This window comes from Protopterus annectens, chromosome 5.part0 (assembly GCF_019279795.1).
Source record: "Protopterus annectens isolate FY-2018-M chromosome 5.part0, PAN1.0, whole genome shotgun sequence".
NCBI lineage: Eukaryota > Metazoa > Chordata > Ceratodontiformes > Protopteridae > Protopterus > Protopterus annectens.
The window spans coordinates 596,274,699-596,294,072 of record NC_056735.1 but is presented as its reverse complement, the minus strand read 5'-3'; positions in this window follow the sequence as shown (position 1 = coordinate 596,294,072).

Here is a 19,374-nt window from a genome sequence, read left to right as displayed (position 1 = left end):
AGCATCAACATAAAAGCAGATTATAAAAGATATCAACTACTGTATGTGAGAAAATATTCCAAATTAGTGTTAGTGTGTGCACTAATAAATAGCAGTATCATGTGTTTCTCTGTAGTCACACGTACAGTGTATATTTACTTGTCAGATCCACATCATTGATCTTATCATATAATTACTGACAATGTCTTCTTTCTTTCTTTCTTACATCTCTCAGTTCTTCTCCACATATTGCTTTTTGAATGTTTTTCTCTTCAGAATGTTTGCAGCGTTTGTCACTAGAAAACTACCAATGTACCCTTTCTAGAGCAAATTCACCAATAGTGCATGCGTCTTTTCTAAAACTGCACTTGCTTCCTGCAATCACATTTATTTATTTGTTTACTGGCATTTGTTTACCGGGGAAAGTCCATCTGCATTATTTCATCTGTTTTCAGTGGCTGCCAAGGGAGAAAAGCTCCACAAATATTAAGAGCAGAAGATACCTATACATGGGTAAAAACTGACATCATATTGCAATATACTTCAAATATATAGATTACTACAAATGCTAATAAACATATGACATGTAGAATTATATATATATATATATATATATATATATATATATATATATATATATATTTATATATGTGTATATATATGTATATATATATATATATATATATATATATATATGGGTTACCTTCATTTGATCGACAGCCCATTTGACTGAAACCCATTTGATTGAAATTTCATTTGACTGACAACCAGTAATTCAGTACACTTCAAGGCAAATAACAGGGATTGATCCCCCTCCCCATGGTCGTGTGACCCTGGAGTTGGTGTATATAGTTAGGGGGGGTGGGGGGGGGGTGCAGTCTTCCATATTTATAGATATATATATATATATATATATATATATATATATATATATATATATATACATACCATCATTAAAATATGATAAATACAATATCAACATGTTGGCATGTCATACTTGCGAGAGTTTATTACTTATTCATAAAACAAACGTGAAAGTGGAACATTCAAACAATGGATAAGGAGGAAGAGAGGAAGGGAGGGGTGAGTGAGAAATAAGTATTTGTTAGAGTAATAACACCACTAAAAACCCTTAGAAAATATGACTGCTCAGCCACGCAGTAAAAAATGTTTCAACACTTTTGTTTTTTAATACCAGCAGATCTTCATCAGAAATGCCAGATACATATAAAATCAGTCTTAGATAATCACAACTCAATGACATAACAGATTATTCTACCCAAAAAAGTACTTTGATTCACACATTATTAATTAATTTTTTAATTAAATCAGTATGTAAGCTATTTGTCTAAAAAATATCATAAAATATAAAGTATCAGCTAAAATAAGCAAATACATAAATTTAAAATCTTAAAATATTCTATATTTCAATAAACCAAATTCAAAACCAAAACAGCAAGCATATGAAAATGTTGGTACCTTCTTTAATCACAAGCCAGCATATAAGTAAAAAACTTTTTATTGTTAGCGCTTTTGAAGGGATCCGTGTCCCAACTTTATCAGACAAGATTGCAATAATTAAAACACACCTTATATATGCACCCTAATTAAATATTAAGTGTCCAATTATGCAATCAGTAAAACATTAAATATATCAGCTAAAAATCAGTATTTAAAGTAAAAGTGCATTGCTAAAAATGTAGAAGCATTTTTTACCCTATATCCACAAAAATTACCTGTTACTAATTCTATAAGTGTGTTTAACTAATCCAAAACTGAATATAAACAACACACACTTTTTAATTTTGTAAACCCCTTGTATAAGGTATACTTGTGCTTATTTATGCTCTTTAAAAGGAAATTAGTTAAAAAACACACAAAACATGTATGATAAATAAATACAAAAAACTATATCATGTTGATATTATCAAGCAATATTCAGATAATTAAACCAACATTAAATACAAATGTTAATATTAAAAATGTTAATATTAAAAATACTACTACCAAAACACCCATGCATCATCTGTGTAAATCCTTTAGCTTTAAAATACTGCTGATTGAAACATATTCATTTAGCCCAGGAAAAATGTATGCAGAAGTCCTAATTTGCCATAAAAGTTCCTGTTCCTCTAATAATAACTGCCACGGCCCCCCTCTCAGGTCTAATCGATTTGTTGTAGTACTGCGAAAGCAAACCTATGTGATGGATGCTCCTTTATATGTCTTGCCAGGGCGTTATTCATATCAGCCCTACCAATACTATAATTATGTTCATATATTCTTTGTTTCAGCTTTCGTTCAGTTTTCCCTATATAATAAGTGGGACATAAATCACAACATGCGGCATAAACTACTCCTTTAGAGTCACAGTTGTGTCTACCAATAATTTTGTATCTTCTATCCCTAGTCTTAATATCAGTACCTACTTTAATAAACTTGCATTGTGGGCATGCTCCACATTTCCTCATACCCAATGGTACACATTGCATACTTCTAACCTCCTTATATCTGTTACTTTCCAAAATGCTTTTGAGGTTCATACCTCTCCTATATGTGAACCCAGGTTTAATGCCCAGAACTTTGCAAATCATTTGGTCCTCCGAAATGATTGCCCAGTTCTTAATGAGAATTTCCTTAATACACATAAAGTCCAAAAAAAAGGTAAACATAAAGTTCAAGTGTTGGTTCATAACTCATCTCAATGGCCCCTCAGTCTGTGTGTCATCATGATCTAAGACATTAAGTCTATCATTATGGTCAATTCGTGAAAGAAGTGGCCTAAAATGCCCTGATTCCCTCTTTGCTATCACTTCAATGGTAATGTCGGTCAATAGTCTATCAGGGTAACCTCTTCTCAGAAACATGGATTTTAATTTTTTACAGTCTTCATAAAAATCCAAGTCTTCTGAGACCATTCTCACTGCCCTTACCAATTGACCCTTAACGACAGCCTTCTTCTGGTGGTGTGGGTGGTTGCTTGAGTAATGCAAAAATGCATTAGAATAAGTAGGTTTTCTATAAATGGTGGCCTTGTATTGTCTCTTAACCATACCTTTAGTTATCTTAACATCCAAATATGTAATGTAATCTGTACCTACAGTATATGTGAATTCAAGGAAATCTGTCATGGCTGTGATACTCGTTACAAAACCCTGTATAAGTTCTTCATCTCCTTTCCATATAAGGCACATATTGTCCTGGTATCTAGTGTACCAAAGGTTGTGTTCCTGGAACATGTTGTTGTTAAATAGGTAGTTTTGTTCCCAATGTGCCATAATACTGTTGGCAAAACTCCCCCCGCAGGGCGAACCCATTGCTACCCCAGTGTTTTGTAGAAAGATTTCCTTGTTAAACATAATGTAGTTGTTAGATAACACCAAGTCAAGCAATGTCTCAACCAGGTAAACCTTATTATCATCAGCCTTTTTGTAAAGCATAAATTCCCTTGTCCATGCTATCCCTATGGTCTGCGGGATGACAGTGTATAAATCCTTGACATCAATAGTCAAGAAGATGAAATCGTCACTGTAATCAAATTTGTTAATACTTTCCAAAAAGCGCCAAGAGTCCCGACATATCTGTGGCTCATCACTAATCATAGGTTTCAAGATGTTATCTATAAGTTTAGCACACGCGTATATTATAGAGCCTCTTCCATCCATAATAGGTCTAAATGGTGGATCCATAAGATATTTATGTAACATAGGAGTACCAAATATTGTCGGGATCCTAGGAGCTGGCATAGACAAGTATTGAAACATGTCTATGTCTATGGACCCTTCCAAAAACAAGTCATCTAACACACCTTTAATTCTTTTATAAGTCATGTTGACCTCATTGACACTAGCCTGATTATATGCATCTGAACACAAATATTGACACATCTTACTTTCATATGTGGTTTGGTCCATAAACACTAGACCACCACCCTTATCAGGTTTCATAACTCTGATATTACACCGGTTCAACAACCCAATAAAATCCTTTTCTTCCTCACTAATGTTGGCGACACGTGGAGACTTCCTAACCCTCATGTCTACCAATCTCCTCAAATCAACCTCGCACATTTTCTCAGACATGCTAAAGGTGGGTTGCAGTGGTGGGTTAAAAATGCTGGATACCCTCAGTATGTTAGTTAAAGTTGAATTATTTCCCATTAACACTGCTAAGTTTAGTTTACGGGCATACATCTTAAGATCAACAATAATTTTTACAACATTGACCTTTTGGTCAGGAACAAAAGATAAACCTTTGGCAAAAAAATCAACCATATCTTGTTCGATGTTTAATACAGTGTAGTTGAAAATTTTAAAGTCCCTTTGCGAACTTAATAAAATCTGAGGACCTCCAGGTTCTGTTACATTCATCTCTTTCTTCTGTTCCTGCGGTTCCCCCTCTGACCCTGGTTCTTCTGGTTGTTCCAATTCCTGTGCCTTGGGCCACTGTCCATTTGAAAACCCTGACTGTTTTCGTAATAATCAAGGTCCTGATTGTTGGCCCCTGTCTGATTGATGTCCTGTTGGCAGGCATTATTGTTCCTAATCCTTTCGCTATGGCGTACAGGTGATGTATGTGCAGTCTCACCATTAGCCCTTAGGAGATTATCGTTAAGTACATTACCAGGCCTGTTATTGAGTGGGCCCTGAGGTACAGTCATATGAGAAACCAAAGGGGGGGTTAAGCTTTGTTGTTAGCATACTCAAAGAAGTCTCTTTCAATTTTCTTTTTCTTATTGGCCAAAACTTTACTCATAGTAGCATCAATACTGGTATAAATCCTAGCATAGTCATATTTATATTTGACAAATTCAGAATCCCTACAAATAGTAAGCTCCATGATCTCAAGTTCTGATTTAAAGTTAGTAATTTGACCATTGTAAAAGTTAATTAATGCATGTAAAAAGTCAAAGCCCTGCTTGTCAAACAAGGTTAAGAGTTCATGGTGAAAAGTGGAGTTACCTATTAGACCTACTGGGTATCTCCACTGTCGTAACCCCCTAGGGATGATCTTCTTTGCAATGCATTCTTGAAAGTAAGCTACTTCCAATTGTAGCTTACGACATTTAAATAATTTCTGGTCAAAATTATTAAGCAGAACAGTTATATTACTCAGTCACATTTAATTCCTGCCCATCTTCTTCGTTTGTTGTATTAGAGAAAGAATCCCTGGCGTTTAGAAAATTGGCAATGAAAGGTATGCTACAGTCAAGTGCCAGCCGATTTGAGCTAACCACAACATTCCCGGGCATGTGCATGGGTGAAATCACTCGGTTCACTTCCCCTCGTGTTGCATTCGTATTTCTGTTAGGTGTAACAGGCTGCGGTCTCTCCTGCCTGTTACTCGTAATTGGATTAACCGATCCTAATGCTGTTCCAGAATTAGGTAGGCTCTCCTGAGACCTACCTGCTCCTTCGAGCTTTTGAGACAGAGCCTCAACCCTGCCAAGTAAAACGTTAACCAAAATGGTTAAATCCCCGATAGCATTCGCCTCTGGGGAATTAGTAACAGGATCCACAGTACCATTGTGCTGTTGGGAAAATAGTGATTGTGAGCCTCCTTCATTTCCACTTGCCATAACAAACAAACAACACAATAAAATTCACAAACCAACTTCAAAACCAAAAACAAAAGCGTATATGAAAATGTTGGTTTCTTCTTCACAAGCACAAGCCTAATAAGTAAAAACTTTTTATTGTTAGCGCTTTCAAAGGGATCCGTGTCCCAACTTCATTAGACAAATTACAATCATTAAAACACATCTTATGTATGCACCCTAATTAAATATTAAGTGTCCAATTATGCAATCAGTAAAACATTAAGTATATCAGCTAAAAATCAGTATTTAAAGTAAAAGTGCATTGCTAAAAACGTAGAAGCATTTTTTTATCCTATAGACACAAAAACTACCTGTTGCTAATTCTATAAGTGTGTTTAACTAATCCAAAACTGAATATAAACAACACACACTTTTTAATTTTATGTTTCATGTGTGTTTTTTAACTAATTTCCTTTTAAAGAACATAAATAAGCACAAGTATACCTTATACAAGGGGTTTTGCAATATTAAAAAGTGTGTGTTGTTTATATTCAGTTTTGGATTAGTTAAACACATAGAATTAGTAACAGGTAGTTTTTGTGTATATAGGGTAAAAAAATGCTTCTATGTTTTTAGCAATGCACTTTTATTTTAAATACTGATTTTTAGCTGATATATTTAATGTTTTACTGATTGCATAATTGGACACTTAATATTTAATTAGGGTGCATATATAAGGTGTGTTTTAATGATTGTAATTTTGTCTGATAAAGTTGGGACACAGATCCCTTCGAAAGCGCTAACAATAAAAAGTTTTTTACTTATATGCTGGCTTGTGATTGAAGAAGGTACTAACATTTTCATACACTTGCTGTTTTGGTTTTGAATTTGGTTTGTGATTTTTGATCGTGTTATATATTTCAATAAACATTTAATGTTAATGGACTCATTCAGTCCTGGTTCCTTGCCTTCTCTTAAAAAAATTGTCACTTAAATTCTCTACATTCTAATACATTGTTAAAATTGCCAACCTACAGACCCCCCCCCCAATCAATATTTTTGAGTACAAATAAGCAGAATTTCTTAAAGCCAGGACAACAAGAACTGTGTTTAGCCAGTGCATTACTGTGATCTTTGTTTTTAATTGCAGTGTTACGTTCAGAAATCCTCTGTGATACCCTCCTTGTAGTTTTAACTACATAGAAATGGTCACAGTTAGAGCAACTGGCCAAATAAATAATACTTCCAGTTTTCCAATCATATCTTCTTTTAGCTGTGACATTTTTATTCAGATGTTTGAAATAAACACTATGTGTAGCATTAATAAATCTACACTGTTTACAATTCATTCCTGGAAATGTACCAACTTGATTGCTAATAAATTGATAAATATGTATGCTTTGTCTCTCTAATGATTGTTTAATATTGAAGCTTCTTTTATATACAAATTTGGGGTGATCTCCTATTGTTTTAACTAAGTTAGGGTTACCAAGGATGACCTTTCATTTATCACCCTTTTAATTTCTTTGTCATCCAGACTCATTGGTATAGAAAATGCACGGTTTTTGTCAAAGTCACTTTCATAATCACCCCTATCTTTAGGAGTAAAGCCAGTAATTAAAATGGGAAAATTTGATGTGTCTGGCTTGGATTACTTCTTCAGTGATGGACTCCAATTTACTCAGTGGGTAACCTCTAACTTTAAACATATCAATAAGGATTTCTACCTCATGTAAAAACTAAAAGCATCACTAATTAATATACTCTAATCTAATCTAAAATAGCAATAGCAACAAGTCAAAATCAAAACAAATCCAGTTCAAAAAAAAAAAAAAAGTTCAAAATCAAAATAATCACAAAGTCTCCTCAAAAATGAAATGAAGATGAAGAAATGAAAGAATGGAAGAAGTATGGAGAGGCTTTCTTCTGTGGGATGACCTTCAGCTTCAGTCTCCTCTAATCTAATCTAATCTAAAAAATACTAAACTTCATAAAATTAGGATCATGTCTTCCAAAATGTAAATAAGTGTTAGTGAGCATTTTTTGCTTGTATAACCTACTTTCAAAACAGTTATTTTCAAAATTAATTATAATGTAATAGCATTTTCATTTAAACCACTAATTTCACAGGGCAGCCAACTAATATTTTGATTAATTTCCATTACACATTATGTAAACATTTCCACACTACCTGTCCATATAAAAATAAATCAGCAATTTGTCTTTTATAAAGTGTTACATACTTGAAAAAGGATAAGGTGACCAACACAATACTCTCCCACCAAAACATTATGAGATTTCCAAAATTAGGGCTACCTTGGACCCATAGCTATGTCTGATTTTTTGTTGGAAATACCCCCTTCAAATGAAAAAAAATTGTTAGCCAATACTATTTAGAATAATAAACAAACCGTGTTAATTTTTATATTATCAAAATCAGTGAATTGATTTAAAACACCCTGACATAAGTAACACCTATGTTATGATCAATAGATGCATATAAAGAAACAACACCCACTGTATCCAATAATTTCTCATTCCTATTAAATCTACAATTCTTTAGAGAATCAAAAAATAGCCAATAATCTTTAAATAAAAACAAGTTTTTTGAACAATAAGACTTAAAATGCAATCTACGTAATCTTCTTCTTCTTTTGGCTGCTCCCATTAGGGGTCGCCACAGCAGATCAACTGTTTCCATTTCCTCCTGTCCTCTGCATCTTGCTCTGTCACACCAACCACCTGCATATCCTCTCTCACCACATCCATAAACCTTATCTTAGGCCTTCCTCTTTTCCTGTTACCTGGCAGCTTCATCCTTAGCATCTTTTTCCCAATATACTCTGCATCCCTCCTCAACACATGTCCAAACCAACGTAATCTTGCCTCTCTGGCTTTGGCTCCAAACCTTCCAACCTGGGCTGACCCTCTATTATACTTATTCCTAATCCTGTCCATCCTCGTCACACCCAGTGCAAATCTTAACATCTTCAACTCTGCCACATCAAGCTCTGAACTCCTGCCTTTTTGTCAATGCCACTGTCTTCAACCCATATAACATAGCTGGTCTCACTACTCTCTTGTAGACCTTCCCTTTCACTCTTACTGGTACTCATCTGTCACAAATTACTCCTGACACTCTTCTCCACCCACTCCATCCTGCCTGTACTCTCTTCTTCACCTCTCTTCCACACTCACCATTACTCTGAACTGTTTATCCCAAGTACTTAAACTCATTCACCTTCGAACCTCTACTCCCTGCATCCTCACCATTCCTCTATCCTTCCTCTCATTCACACACACATATATTCTGTCTTAGTCCTGCTGACCTTCATTCCTCTTCTCTCTAGAGCATATCTCCACCTCTCCAGGGTCTTCTCCACCTGTTCCCTACTCTCACTACAGATCACACTGTCATCTGCAAACATCATAGACCACGAGGACTCCTGTCTGATCTCGTCTGTCAACCTGTCCATCACCATTGCAAATAACAAAGGGCTCAGAGCTGATCCTTGATGTAATCCCACCTCCACCTTAAATGCGTCTGTCACTCCCACCGTAGATCTCTCCGCTGTCACACTACCATTGTAAATATCTTGTACCACTCTTACATACTTCTCTGACACTCCCGACTTCCTCATACAATACCACAACTCCTCTCTAGGCACCCTGTCATATGCTTTCTCTAAATCCACAAAGACACAATGCAACTCCTTCTGACCTTGTCTGTACTTCTCCACCAACACTCTCAGAGCAAACATCACATCTGTAGTGCTCTTTCCTGGTATGAAACCATACTGCTGATCACTAATCATCACCTCCCTTCTTAACCTATCTTCCACTACTCTTTCCCATAACTTCATGCTGTGACTGTTCAGTTTAATCCCTCTGTAGTTACTACAGCTCTGCACATCACCCTTATTCTTAAAAATTGGTACCAAAACACTTTTTCTCCATTCCTCAGGCATCCTCTCACTTTCCAAGATTTCATTAAACAATCTAGTTAAAAATTCCACTGCCATTTCACCTAAACACCTCCATGCTTCCACAGGTATGTCATCTGGACCAACAGCCTTTCTGTTCTTCATCCTCTTCATAGCTATCTTTACTTCCTCTTTGCTAATCCACTGCACTTCATGATTCACTATCCACACATCATCCAACCTTCTCTCCCTCTCATTCTCTTCATTCATCAGCCCCTCAAAGTACTCTTTCCATCTGCTCAACACACTCTCCTCACTTGTGATTATGTTTCCCTCATTATCCTTTATCACCCTTACCTGCTGCACATCTTTACTAGCTCGGTCCCTTTGTCTAGTCAATCAGTACAGGTCCTTTTCTCCCTCCTTAGTGTCCAACCTTTTATACAACTCTTCATATGCCTTATCCTTAGCCTTCACCACCTCTCTCTTTGTCATGCACCTCATCTCCTTATACTCTTGTCTACTTTCTTCATCTGTTTGACAATCCCACTTCTTCTTCGGCAACCTCTTTCTCTGTAGACACTCCTGTACTTCTTCATTCCACTACCAGGTCTCCTTGTCCTCCTTCCTCTTTCCAGATGTCACACCAAGCACCCTTTTAGCCATCTCTCTTACTAGCTCTGCTGTAGTTACCCAGCTATTCGTTAACTTTTCACTGCCACCCAGTGCCTGTCTTAACTCTTCCCTGAACATCACATCACAATTACCCTTTTTCAATTTCCACCATTTGATCCTTGGTGCTGCCCTCACACTCATCCTCATCTTCTTGATCACCAATGTCATCCTACAAACCACCATCCTATGCTGCCTAACTATACTTTCTCCTGCCACCACTTTACAGTCTCCAATCGCCTTCAGATTGGCCCTTCTACATAAGAAATAATCCACCTGTGTGCATCTTCCTCCACTCTTGTATGTCACCCTATGCTCCTCCCTCTTGTTAAAATACGTATTAATCACAGCCATGTCCATCCTTTTTGCAAAATCCACTACCATATGACCTTCTGCATTCCTTTGCTTAACACCATACCTACCCATCACTTCCTCGTCCCCTCTGTTCCCTTCACCAACATGCCCATTGAAATCTGCTCCAATCACCAGTCTCTCACCCTTAGGTACAGTCATCACCACTTCATCCAACTCACTCCAAAATTTTTCTTTCTCATCCATTGCACACCCAACTTGTGGAGCATATGCACTAACAACATTCATCATTACACCATCAATTTCCAGCTTCATAAACATCACTCTATCCGACACTCTTTTCACCTCCAAAATACTCTTAGCATACTCTTCCTTCAGGATAATGCCTATGCCTTTTCTCCTCCTATCCACACCATGATAAAACAATTTGAAACCGCCTCTGATACACCTAGCCTTGCTCCCCTTCCATCTGGTCTCTTGCACGCACAATATACCAACCGTCATTTGGTTCATCATATCAGCTAGCTCTCTCCCTATACCAGTCATACTGCCAACATTCAAAGTTCTGACCCTCACTATCACAGTCCTAGCCCTTACCTGCCTTCGGGCATACGTAATGAGCTACAGTAACTGTCTTATTTTGCATGGCTGATACAATAGGTTTAAAAGGGTGGTTTGTCTTTTTTTATGGATTTTGGGAATGCCAAAAAGTTTGCCTAATTGAGGTTGTTCTACATTAAGAAATTCTTATAATTCAAGTCCTATATAGCCCTGATTTAATAAATCAAACAATACATTGTTAACCTGTTTGTAACATTTCCTGATGTGTTCTTTGCTGACTTTCTGATTATTTTCTTCAGCCAATAATTCAAACTTAATCAGTAAAATTCATAATTACTAATCAATTCCCTTTATCTGCTTTCATCTACTGAGGTCCCTGTACCTATGTAGCTTACCAAGTTCTTGATATTCTTCATACCTTAAGTTATATATTTCTTTCTTTTTTGTCTTATTATCTAAAATGTCATGAAACTCAGATTCACTTAAATTAGAAAATTCATTTTAAGTAGCAAGCAAGGGTGGATTCATAGTACTAGGTCTTCTAAATGCTTATCCTTCCCCAGCCATAGATATATTGTGCAAACTGTAATTTAAATTTAATTTTCTGACATAGGGTTTATAATCCATTATCACTTCAAGTGTGTATATGTTGTGTGTGTGTGTGTGTGTGTGTGTGTGTGTGTGTGTGTGTGTGTGTGTGTGTGTGTGTGTGTGTGTGCGTGTGTGTGCGTGTGTGTGCGTGTGTGTGTGTGTGTGTGTGCGTGTGTGCGTGTGCGTGTGTGTGTGTCAGAATAAATGCTAAATATTTCACATCTGAAAAGGTTGCTTGTTTTTTCAGCTTCTACATTTGGGGTGAAGTCAGAAGCAGAAAATGTATTCTGTTCACTATGACTTTAGTGCAGTCATACAGAGCAACCAGTAACTATTTTCTATATTGCATTTTTATATCAAATTTTACTAAACAATTCTTGAGTATTACTTTTAAAATGACTTTCACAACTAGAGCTTCCATGGTTAGTCTGGAGTAACAAAATGTGAAAATAATACTTTTGAATTCTATATTTATTACTCCTAAAAGCTATCGTCTTTTTTTGCATTTTTTTATCAGAGGAAAAAGTTGAACTACTAATCTCTTTTCAACCATAGAGGTAAGAAGCTCTTCATTTGTCACCAAATGTCTATATTTTAACCACTGACCTCTTTGAATTTGCATGGCAATCTGTCGGTAAACTGGAAACTGGCTTCAAAAGTTTATCCTGTATCTCACTGTGGATAGCACTGCAGAGAATTTAGAAAAGTTCAGAGTATAACATTCCTGTATAACATAGACAAGCCCCTGGATTCACTAATCCTCCGTGTAAGACTTAATAAGTCTTACTCGGAGGCTGCAGTTGAATGGTTTGACACCAGCGTGCCATGAATATTCATGAGGGCACGCTGACTCAACCGTAACTCTTACACGGACTGAGTAGGAAAGCAGGGGGTGTGTCTGACTGCCGAGCAGTCTAAATGTGCATGCCCCTGCAAGGTTATAAAAAGCAAAATGTCAACACACAAGAGTGAGTTCGTTCAAATATACTTGCACCCAACACCACACTCCCTGACACTGTAAACCCCCATCACACTTATATAAAGTAAATAATTATATATATTTTTTTAAATCCACAATATAGCTGCCCGTATTTGCGGGTGTGTGCGCGGGTGTGCCCATTGCTTAGCTAGAGCAATTCTGACATGGAAGAGCATGAGAAAGAATGTTTATGCAAATCACACCAAATTGCAATAGCGTAATGGTAGAGCATATGCACGAAGGGAAGGCATTCACGGTTCAAGTCCCACCACCCCCCCCCTTCTTATTTATGTTTTAAATCAGTATTTGAAATAATACCAGACATATATGATTAAAATTTTATTAAAAGCAGTGACATGGCCAATGTATCAGTGCACAAAATATATATTTTTAAAGGACCCACACAGCCTGGTGTTAAGCAATGTTTTGCACAGCTAAACAGAGGTGCCCATAGATTAATAGTGCTTTATCCAGCTAAACAGAGTTGCCCATAGTTTAATATAGATTAATAGTGCTTTATCCAGCTAAACAGAGTTGCCCATAGTTTAATAGCACTTTACCCAGCTAACCAGAGTTGCTCATAGTTTAATAGCACTTTACCCAGCTAAATAGAGTTGCCTAAAGTTTAAAAGCGCTTTAGTCAGCGCAATGTGTTTGCGCGGACGTGCACGCAGCGCCAACCAGGGCACCAGGGAGCAATGTAGAGCTAAGTTGCTTAAATGCAGCCGCACCCCGTAGCCTGTCTAGACAGTATTAAAATAAAAGAATGACAAGGCTTGAACCCAGGACCCTTTGCATCATAATCAGAGTACAGAACCACTAAGCCATGACAACATAAGGAAAGCAGCCACTATTAACATTCATAAACTTATGAATGGTAGTTTAACCATTACTAAGCAGGTCAGCAGTCAGCTGAGAATTTTACAAAACGACCAATCACAAAAAAGTGTGGGAAATGCGGCATATTTAAGCCCCATAGGCGGGAATACTCACCATAACTGATTGTAGCTCACATTTGCAGTCAGAATGGCAGGTGCAGGAGAGGGTTCACGCTTCCGAGCGCAATGTTGGGGCATCGGGGCGTTCAAATACATGGTTTGGCTCCTTGTCCACCGTCACGAGACAAGACTCTTGCAGGGCCAGTTACAAGGGACGTAGTACAAGGCAGAGGCTTGGAACTGGTTAGCTCGTGACCTCACCAGTGCCACAGGCATTCCTCGGACTGGTGAGCAAGTCCGTCACCACCATGCAGACCTGAAGAGATGAAAGCAAGACCACCTGAACCAGTGGATACAGGAGGCCCATGGGATGCAGAATGCCCCACAACTGAGTATGTAGCCATGGAATGCAGTATGTAAGAATTGATAATGGAGTATGTATAATGGATAGGTATGTCTCAATATCCCTTCATTTACTTTAGAGCTGCAGGTGTCCATGCTGCGAATCAGCAAGCCTATGCTGATAGGCTGCTAAGGTTGCGCCACCAGGCAGGTTAGTGATTATTCTGCATGTATTGTTATATAAAATATGGGAGGGAGCATGAAAGAAAGTGTTGTAGTCCAATAAAACAGCCATATAATTACCTGAATAAGTCCTCTGCATGTACTGTCAGATAAAAACATAAGAGAGGCAGAAAAAGAGTGTAGTAACCCATTAAGAAAGGTAACATATGTCTGGAATAATATCCCTGCAGGCACTGTCATATAACATAAGTGAGTGAGCCTGAAAAAAGATTGTTCTAACCTATTAATAAAGGTATAATATGTCTTGAACATGTCTGCCATAAACACCGTTAAAACAAATAAAGGAGTGAGCCTGTGGAAAAGTGTGCAATGTCATTAATAAAGGTCTAAAACCCAGAGTGTGTCTGTGTCACAGAGTCTGAAATGTTGTTGTACCTTTGCATTATACAAACAGTACTGTTTGAAAATGTGCTGGCAACCCAGAGTTATGCAGTCCCATATAAAGTGGGTGATGGAAGTGCTAGTAGCTGTGAAACATATATACAGTCCACAATAGTCAGTTACTGGCTGGCATGAATAAGTAAACCTGGCACATGTAGCATGTAATTATTCACCAGAAATGTGAGTGTGTGTCAAGAAATGCAGGGTTCTGTACAAATTGAAGTGAAAATGTCATGTGAAAACATCCCAGATATGTAGATAAAGAAATATAAATGCAAACAAGAAATATGTAGCAGTAACATCTGCATCCTGGACAGTTAGTATGTCAGATATAGGTCAGGCATATATTGAACTAGCCAAACCCATGACACAACCTAATGTATGGTGGCAAGTGTAATAATACAGGTAGGGGATATACACTTGCACTCACTGGGAATGTAGTGTAGACTAAAAGGTCATTATAAGATGTTAACCAAGGTTTTTTCTACACCCTACCGTATGTGCATAAACCATGCAATTCCACACCTCAGTGGGTATGTGTAACCTTAAATACTTGTTGGGACATATGTCCTATTGTTTTATAAATATCTGCATTGATATTGATGCATGTGCCCTGTTCAAACACCTCGTTCATGGTGGCCTGTTGCTACCAAACATCCCTGCATGCTATTGGAATATCCACTGTTGTTCAATATATGCATGTGTTATGCTTGCTGTTCAACTGTTGGAACCTTGGTGTATTGGGTTAATGGGAATATTACTGCATGCTGTTACACCTAATCTGGAATGCTGTTGTTTATGTTGTAACTAAACACACCTAATCACAGAATGTATGGGAAGGCAGGTCCCAGCGGACCCACCTGTCCCTCCTCAGTTGGTGAGTGCACCTGGCACTAGCAGCTCCTGTGCCCAGCCTGGGCTCCCCTCCTCCATTGGTCCTGTGCCACCTTCAGGTGGAAGTGCTGCAGGGGATGGGGCTCATCCCCCCTGTGCAAGTGTGGGTGGAGAAGGGCCACCCATCACCCTTCAAAGGGTCTGGGCTGTGGTGCGTAGGGAGGTCCAGTGTTCAGTCGCTGATCTGCTACACCAGCTTGAGGTGAGAGTGGCTTGTCTCTCAGGTGAGCCTGCCCATCCTACTCAGCCCCCAGCACAGCCACCCTCGGGGCTGTGAAGGTGCAGTGGTGACTGCCCATGGGTGGGAATCTCAGTTCCATTGTTACCATCTGTGGGCTCATGGGCTTGCGATTTCCAAACATCCTTCCCCGTCAGTTGTGTTCACCCACCCCATGTGTCAAACTCCACCCCTGTATGCGTCTTGTTTGTCTTGTCTGTTTACCTCCCCAACCTACCTCCCCAAATATACCTACTTCCTCTACCTCACATTCCACTCTCACCTGAAAAAAAAATAAAAAAAGGGCAATCTGTTCCCACAAAAAAATCACACCCCATACATAGCTGCCCAATTCGCACATATGTTCACTGGACATGTAAACTGATAATTCTAATTGGCAGTACAACATATTTTGTTGTCCTCACCCCTCTCTCAGGGGTGGGAGGTTTAAAATTTCACACCAAATTTCATACATATGCACAGCTGTTGCTGGTAAAGAAATGGGCAGCTATGGACCTTCCCTACACCCATCCTGCACATCCCAAGCCGGTTTCCATACTGTCTTTCCCTCTTTGTGCTCCTTTTTTCACCAAATTCCTATCTCCCCATTTTCTTTTCTTTAAAAGAAATTAGCGCTGGGGTTAGCGGGAGTAAGCACTTTTAAGCAGTAGTTAGCGGGGGTGCGCAAGTGTGAGCTTGTGTGCGTTTAGCTAAGCATTGTGCAAACCCACGCAAACCCGCTTACAACGGCTTAAAAGTGCCTTAGTCACTCTGTACGACAAGGCCCTTGTGCTGCTCAGCAGCAAAATAAAATACCCTTGTCAGTCTCGAACCCGGGACCTTGGACACACCAGTCTGCATGAAGTACCACTACACCACAGCAGATATACAATAACTCACTGCTGAAAGCAATATATCATGCATTACCATGAATGAATGTAAAGGGAAAATAGGAATGGTATAACACAAATCTTGTTCTGTGTGCCTTAACCAGCAGGTGTTGTGGAATTGCATGGCATGACTGTGAAAAGAGAATCAGCCATGCTAGTAGGGAATAAGGTTACAGTAGTAGCTTACAAACCCCACACAGTATCAGAGCAGGATAAACACTGGCATATTTGCATAGGTCACAGGCCAGACCACCCAACAGTGACTGCACTACAGTGATGAACCTGATTTTTAAACAAATGTTAGCTGTGCCCCTCTGACTCCCTGTGAAATGTACTAACAGCAGGCAGAAAAGTGTTGAATCTCACTTAATGACAAATGTCAATAAGTGAGAGTAGACATCGCTTGCACGTCAGAAAATGTGTAGTAATACATATGCTCTGAATCCCCCAAAGTCTGAACTGCAAAATGTCTGAACTATATCACAGGTGTAACCCAGTTATATGTACCTTTCCCTGAGGCTGTTCAAATATATACGTGAGAGTATCTGAGTCCTGGAAGAGTCAGAAACACACAGGCATATCAGCATGTCTGCTGTTACATACTCTGCAAATAGCTGTAGAATGAATCCCACAAGCATGCCCTTATGTAGAAGTACAACACAGAAATATCAAAGGATGTAGCCATGTACTGTTAGCAACCACCTGTGACAATGCCATTGTTCAGGTGCTGAAAAGACTGCTGTGGTGCACAGTCAAAGAATACTAGGCTGACCTCTGTCTACCATCTGGATATGTCCAAAGGTGGGAGCTACTCAGACAGACTACAAGCCGTCATAGACTTACAGGTACACAGCAACTCTGCATGTTCAGAAAGATAAACATCACACAATAATAAATAATGCACTCTACAGTTCTGCACTCCTACCCAAAGGTACTATATACCCGTGTAGTCAGGCACAACCAAGGGTGTAGGTAGGCATACACAGTACAGAAATATGTCCAGTTGTCCTGAGCAGACTGTGCTAATGTCAACACAAACCACAAACTGTTCAGAAGTGAGTAATGTACTAATGACAGTATATCAGTTCACAAACAGTGCGTGTGCCTGATATTCATAATTGGTAGCACAACATACTTAGTTGTCCTCACCCCTCTCTCAGGGGTGGAAGATTTCAAATATCCCACCTAATGTATTGCATATGCACAGCTATTGCTGGTAAAGAAATGGGCAGCTATGAACCTTCTCCACACCCATCGTGTACAGCCCAAGCTTGTTTCCCTACTGTCTGCCCATGTTTGTGCACCCTTTATCACCACATTCTTATCTCACCATTTACTTTTCTGTCAAAGACATGAGCGCAGGGGTTAGCGGGAGTGAGCATTTGTAAACAGTAGTAAGTGGGTTTGCACCAGTGTGCGCATGTGTGTGCTTAGCTTAGCATTGCTAAGACATGATAAGCTACGCCAAGCTTAGCTTAGTGTTGCTAACATAAAATGAGCTAAGTTAAGCTTAGCTTAGTATTGCTCAAATACAATAAGCTAAGTGTCGAGCAAACCCTCGCAAACCCGCTTACAACTGCTTAAAAATGCCTTAGTCACTCTGTATGACAAGGCCCTTGTATTGCACAGCAGCAAAATAAAATACCCTTGTCAGTCTCAAACCCCACACCTTGGACTTACCAGTCTGCATGATGTACCACTAAGCCACAGCAGATATACAATAACTTGGTGCTGAAAGAAATATAACATGCATTACAAGGAGTGAATGTAAAGGGAAAATAGATTTGCATAAAGACATATAACACGCATTACAAGGAGTGAATGTAAAGGGAAAATAGGAAAGCCATAGGAATACATTGCAATAAAGAAATATAACTTGCATTACAAGGACTGAATGTAAAGGGAAAATAGGAAAGCCATAGGAATACATTGCAATAAAGAAATATAACATGCATTACAAGGAGTGAATGTAAAGGGAAAATGGAAAGCCATAGGAATACATTGCAATAAAGAAATATAACATGCATTACAAGGAGTGAATGTAAAGGGAAAATAGGAAAGCCATAGGAATACATTGCAATAACTACTGTTGTATGCCAGTTAATTCCCTAATTCCAAAAGAAAGTACATGCTCCCATGTATCCAGTGTTAGCATTAGGAGGTGTGAGTAAACTTACACACTGAGAAGAGTGTACTGGAAGAAGCATCAGTCAGGTTTCAGTACAACGTGCATTTCACTGGCTACAACCCAGCTTCAGATATGAGACATATACCAACCTTCTGACCGACACAACAGTGTCCACAGCAAACAAGAATGGTCCCCACCTTGCAAAACTGAAAGGCCTATGCCTATCTAACCTATAATTTTATAGCAGTGTCCTGAAATCACAGTGAGAACTGCAATTACCACACAGCAGGCAGCATGCAATTACTAAATGGTGGGCACTAATTGGTGCAGAGGCCATCACATGCACATGTGCAGATACCTACAAAAGCAGCCTGTACTTGCTGTCCACACATGCAATAATATCATTGCAGCAACTGGAGAGAGAGAGAGAGTGAGAGAGATACAGACAGACAGACAGACAAACAAACAGAGGCAGTTGGAGACACCAACCAAAAAAAAAAAAAAAACAAACAGAGGCAGTTGGAGACACCAACCAAAAAAAAAAAGTCAACAGGTACAACAGACAGAGGTGAGAAATACAAAGGTAAGGTATGTAACAGAGATGTATTTGCTGGCATCCGAATGATGTGTCTGAAGGGTACTCTACATACTGTGAACCCTCCATATGTGGTAGCAGTCCATATCTATATGTATATGCAGATGTGCATAGGGCAAGGGACATACTGCAACTGTTAGTGAAGGCTGGACATATATATGTATTTGAAGGTTGCTATGTGCACATATCT